The sequence below is a fragment of the Galeopterus variegatus genome, unplaced genomic scaffold (assembly GCF_000696425.1).
Source record: "Galeopterus variegatus unplaced genomic scaffold, G_variegatus-3.0.2 Scaffold84, whole genome shotgun sequence".
Lineage (NCBI taxonomy): Eukaryota > Metazoa > Chordata > Mammalia > Dermoptera > Cynocephalidae > Galeopterus > Galeopterus variegatus.
The window spans coordinates 630,950-636,949 of record NW_007726195.1 but is presented as its reverse complement, the minus strand read 5'-3'; the positions used below and the strand labels follow the sequence as shown (position 1 = coordinate 636,949).

The following is a 6,000-nucleotide window of genomic DNA, read 5'->3' as shown; positions in this document are numbered from 1 at the left end:
TCCCTCTCCCTTTCTCTCTCTCTCCCTCCTGTTCCAATCAGTCTTTTTCTCACACTCTCTCTCTCTCCTTCCGTGTTTCTCTCTCTCTCTCTCTCCTCTCTCTCTCTCTCTCTCTCTCTCCCCCTTCCTCCCTCCCTCTCTCTTCCTCTCTCAGTCTCTCTCCCTCGGTTGGTCTCTCTCTCTCTCTCTCTCTCTCTCTCTCTCTCTCTCTCTCTCTCTCTCTGTCTCTTGCTCTACTGTTTTTTTTTTTTTTTTTTCCTCTCTCTCTCTCCTAAACGTGGTCTGCTTGCTGATGGCAGAATGGCACTCGGAGATTTGTGCATTGTGTCTGGTTTCCTACGGGCAGGCTGACCCAGTGCCTCCAGGGACTTATCAATAGACCACTCAGAAGAGACACAGACAGGAGAGAGGAGGAGGGGTGGGGGGAGAGAGAGAGAATCAATATCAAGAATAGAAGGAGCTCCGAAGCCATTTTTTTTTTAAAGAAGTATCGGGACTTGGGAGAGGGTGACAAAGAAGGTTTTTCAAAGAGGCAGTGGAGGAGGTTCTAATAAATTTGGAAGGAAACAGTTCCCTGTCTTGGGAAAAGGAGAACTCCTGACTGATTAGCATTCACACCAGGTATGAGATGTTCGCTACCCCTTATCACTGTGTCGCAACCGAAATGGAAAAAGCCTTTTTTTTTTTTTTTTTTTTTTTTTTTAGGAGACTGAGGGAGCATGTATTTTGCTGTGTTTGTTGTTGGGGGGTAACAGGGGCGGTGTGAGAAGCTGTGGGCATTTGTGTATGGGAGCAGAAAGAATGGAAGCAGTACAACGGGGGGGTGGGAAAGAGTATGGAGTATGTTACTGTCTACCCTGTCTTTGTGCACCCCTGGGGGGTTACCCAAGTTCATTTCTAGCAGGTGGATTTAGACGGGAGTTACTTAACGCTTGACCGCCAGTTTTGAAAAAAAAAAAAAAGAGAGAAAGAAAAAACGCTGCTTCCTATGTCTATTAAAGGAAGCTCCAATTTCTCTCTCTCTCTCTCTCTCTCTCTCTCTCTCTCTCTCTCTCTCTCTCCCTTTTTCTCTCTTCTCTCTCTCTCTCCCTCTTCCTCTCTCTCTACCCCCCCATCCCTCTTCCCCTCTCTCCCTCTCCCTCTCTCTTCTTTTTTTTCCTCTTCTAACCAGACAGCGGGAGGGTTCCTGGCTCCCAGCCAGCCCAAAAGCCTCTAAGTGTTTTGCACTTGTTTCAGGGAGTAGCTGCCCGGGGATTTTTCAGCATTTTCACTAGAGAACAAAGAGTTCTTTACAAAGGGAAGAGGGGGGGTAAGTGAGCTTAATGTCTGATATATGTTTTTCTATTTTTATTAGTTTTTCACCTAAAAAGAAAGAGACAGGAACAGAACATTCACTCTATAAAGACACAAAGACATTCAAAAGAAATCCAGTTATCTTTTCTCCCCATCACCCCAATATATATACATGAAAAAATTAAAAAGAAAAGACTAATTAAGTTGGATATGTTGCTCTTTTCTCCTCTTTAATCTTTCTAAATCCAACTGTTCTTATGCTTACTCTATGCTATTTTTTTTTTTTCTGCTTGCAATAAAAGTTGTTCAGGATACATCTCTTATCATCTCTTTACCCTTTCTGGGTCCCCAAAATCTTGTGAAGGAAAGAATAAGAGTCCATCAAAGAATCAGTTTAGTGGCAATAACATCTTCTACTTTTGCCACTTGAGTAAAAAGTTAATTACGGAATGTAGGTTTCCAAAATACCAGTGGGGTACATCAGTTCATTCGATCTCACAAGTTTTTGCATCCATCTGTTTAAAAGGTACCACTTGTGTCACTTGTCAGTTATTATGAAAAGGCAGAAAGGGAGCGGATATTTGTATTTTATTTTTGTCTCAAATTACATAAATGACAAAACCCCCAGAGAGATTACTTGCCCCATCCATGATACACTAGTCCAAGCAAAATACAGTCTAGACGGAGATTTTTCATCGATTCTGATTGCCACGTAGCTTTGTGTTCTCCTCTGATTTTTTGCCTATGCATGTATATTTTTACCGTGAATTTGTGTCTGTAGCAAACATTCCACAATGCTGATCATTTTCAAATTAATGCTCCAACAAAAGAAAAAATAAATTAGGATGTGAACTCTATGTACAAAATGTAGTAAATAGTTATATCTTTTATCTGTGCTGCACATTTATATCTTTAAACTAATATCCTTGAATTATAAACCCAAGAAAATGTTTTCTTTCTAAAAGTTCTCCTCTCAATGCATTTGTATTTTGATTGTCATTTGGAAATATTTTTAAGATATGTAATAGACACAAAACTGAACAAGGGGAAAAATTCACAAGCACCCCAAAATTCTTAAATATATATTATGTATAGTGCCTAACTACACATAACTATTTTGCTCAGTGGAAAACAGCTACAACAGTTATTTCAAGAATCAGAAACTTTTTTTTTCTTCCATTCACTGAAAATATAATCTATTCATATCCCTGGGGAGGGAAACCGTAGAAAAAAAAATGTAAAAACATACATTTTTCCGTATTTATAGAATGTATTTATGTAACTGCTTCTTAAGGGTGTAATACATATCAGGGCAGACTGTGATGCCTCGTCAGTAAACCCTCCTGGCTGGGAGGTGTGAGTGCCTTCTGTTTGAAGTAACTTGATAACAAGGAGTCTTTTCGGGAAACCTTACTATGTATGTGTTGCCTCAGTAATGACCCTCAGAGAAAAAACAAGTACTAGGTGGCCACTGTTAGCACTTGAACTCGCTGACAGATATTAAAACTAGGGGAACTTCTGGCAAATCCAAAATTTTCCTGGGTAGCTCCCTTCTTATACTTACATGTTTTCTTCAGGAAAATTCTTCAATTGCCTTCAGACTTTTCTATATTGCTGTAAAATTTTTAATGCTTTTAATAATGTCTAAGGAGAAAAAGATCCTTAAAAAGAATATTGCCAAAATAAAAGAAACTTGGTCTTTAAAAAGTTTTATATTGAAGTCAAGAGCTTCTTTCCCTTTTTGTTTGTTTTTGATTTTTCGCCCCCAGAACTCTTTTGTTGCTGTGAGCTGTTATACCTGAATTTTTGTTTTTTGTTTTGTCTTTTTCTTTCTTTCTTTCTCTCTTTTTGGTCTCTTTCTGATGTGACCAAGGTGGCTTTTGAAAGGGGCAGAGAGACTGGGAGTAACATTTTGTTACTGAGAACTACACTAACTCCTCTTGATCCCAACTCAGGTAGTTCCTATCAGCTAGTTGTGCCGCCAAGAGTACAGTGACAGGTGATAGCTGTCATTCTGGGATTCTTCGTGGATCTGACCTGAGAGTAACACATTCACAGTTGAGGAGAAAAGGGAAAAAAAATAGAGGAGGAGGAAAGAAAAGCTCTTTGAGCTGGAATACACTGGCCCTTTCTTCCTGTAGGCAGTCCGCTCCAGTTCTTGGCGACGTGTCCTGCACTATCAGATATCATATGACTTTTTATTTAGATTCCTTTTCGGAGAATGGCCTGTTAGGACTCTGTTTGTTTTCCTTTATTTAATTTCCTTCTCCCCTCACCCGCTAGTTTTGTGTATCTGTGTGTGTCAGAGAGTATGTGTGCACACATGCATATGTGTGTGCAATTTTTATCTGTTTTTGTTCTGTTGATCTGATGCTTTATTTAAGGACAAAGCTTTAATTATTTCAGTATACTCGTTTAATCATTTGCCAAAAAAAAAACCTCATTCTAGGCTTTTTTGGGGGGTCCATTTTTAAACACATCCATTAACACATGAGGCTGAAGATCCTAAATGCTTGCTAGCCGGCCCTTGGCCCACGCCCTCTCCTTAATTTAACCCTCCCCCTCATCAGCACGCACAGCAGTATAGGTTAGGAAACACCTGTGCTGAGTCAAGAGGGGAAATAAAAGTAGAAGCAACTTCTTCAAATCTGCACTCCTAGTTTCACTTTAATAAACTTTTTTTTTAATTGTTGATTTTGGGGGAGGAGGGCACCTTCTGTTGGGCTTGAAAGCATCAGAGATAGTGAACGATGTGTCTGTGGAGCTTTTGTGAGGCCAGCTGAGCACCCCTGGAAAGTAGAACAGGAGCTGAAATTCATTCAGAGACTTAAGAATTAAGAGATTTAAATAAGATCTGTGAGATCTGTGGGCCGTTCAAGGTTTGGTGATAGATGCTGAAATGGAATACTTAGGGATACTCAGGGAGGAGGAGAGAAATTCCCCACCAGAATTAACACAGTCATACTCCTGTAGTTAGTAACTTTAAAACCTTATTTAATCAATCTTTTAGTTTGTGCATCTCTAAATTTAACCAGTCAATATGTGATTGGCTTCCTCTCTATGCTTGCTATGAAAAACAGATGAATTATACTAACATTATTACCGGATTTCTCCTTAATTTTTGATGTATTTCCTTTTCAGTTTTGAAGAGTACAGAATTTAGTTAGCAAAAGAAAAGCAGAACTTCTCTAGTTATGCATATGGTTGTATACACATTATTCTTATCTACACATAACATATCCTGTTTGTATCAGGATATATTTTTGTATAGTAACACGCAAGACTGCCTTGAAGGTTCAGATGACCATTACATTTTTTAAACCCATAGTTTTCAGTTTCTTGTTACTTTCTTTAAAATTATGTTTTACAGACCTTAAATTTGTAATGCTTTATCCTAGCCAAAGGTGAATTTTACTGAAACTTGAAGAAAAATTAATTCCACCCCTTTTAAGGGTACCCAAAAGGGAAGGGAGAACTATTTTTTGTTCAACAAAAAATTTTAGAAGGCTTTTTCTCCAAGCGGAAAACTCCAAAACAGCTTTGTCTCAGAACGTTAAACTTGGCATGGATAAGAAATTTGAGTTTTGCTTTGTTTGAGGAAATTTGTTTTTGAAACAACAATGTTATAAATATTTTTAAATTGCCTACTGAGCATGCGCTCTATCTGACTTTATTCATAGTTTTAAACACTCACCAAAGTGCAGTCTTCTGAATGGCCACAGGTAAGGCTGTTGATTTGTATGATCTTTCTGAGAGGCACCTTCAGTGAGTCTACTCAGTTTTCCAGAAGGGCAAGAGCTGAGTTTTGACATCGACAACCTTCTAAATATCATAGAGCAAAAGTAAATTGCCCCATTAAGGCTTGCACAGTATACTTAGGGTAAGTACTATTTATTCAACTTTCCTTTCTTATAGGAGTTGTGTGCCTTAACTTTTCAGCTTAATACTAGCAGAGTAAAATTAAGAAAAAATTGAACTCATTGAGGCATTTGACTGAAATAGAAAATTTGCAGATTTTTAAGGACAACTATTGTGCATAAATTTGGGGATACGAGAATTTGCCATTGAAATGATAGCAGCTCTATGCTTACAGAGCAAAGATATGCTAGTCTGAACATGCCTGATCTCATCTGGAATCGAAAGCTAAATCTAGGTGGGCCTGTAATAATACCAGAAAAGGAACACAAGTATCTTTTGTGCAACCTTCTTTTTTTATTTTATTTTTTTAATTTAAAGCCAGGCTTGCAAAAGGAATGACAAAGAAGTAGCTTCTCTTGCTTGATAAGTAGTCATACTTTGCTTCTGGAGAAAGATATTTCGAGTTGTTTTGGTTATTTTGTTTTGTTTTGTTGTTGTCATTGCCACTGAAGTGTAGTCTTTCCTGTCAGTGATTGTTAACACTTTCCATTTTTCAGAGTGCTTTATCTCCATTAACTGTGTTTGATGTTTCCTCACTTGGTTACCTTTCTCAAGTCTGCGATGACCCTCTCAGGCTTTGCAATTCTTATCGATTCTTGCCAGAATGTACTTATTGATTAGCAGTTTTGTCATAGTTATGGTGGAGATAATCTCGTTTTTCAGGCCTTCATAACTATCCAAACAAATTACCTTTTGAGGTGAAATTTCTTATAGTTATCCTTGACTCAGAATTGAACTTATCTTGAAAAGGCTTGAAGAAAATCCAATTAGCCGTTTTTTTTGTTTGTT

The 6,000-nt window shown here is 38.1% G+C and overlaps 1 long non-coding RNA gene across 1 annotated transcript in view; it reads left to right on the top strand.

Moving 5' to 3' along the window:
• Positions 1 to 346: 346 nt before the first annotated feature.
• LOC103596557 overlaps positions 347 to 6,000 on the top strand; it is a 74,282-nt gene continuing 68,628 nt past the window's right edge. Inside the window, exon 1 of the long non-coding RNA XR_551054.1 lies at positions 347 to 621. This is a non-coding gene — a long non-coding RNA (uncharacterized LOC103596557). The remainder of the gene's footprint in view (positions 622 to 6,000) is intronic.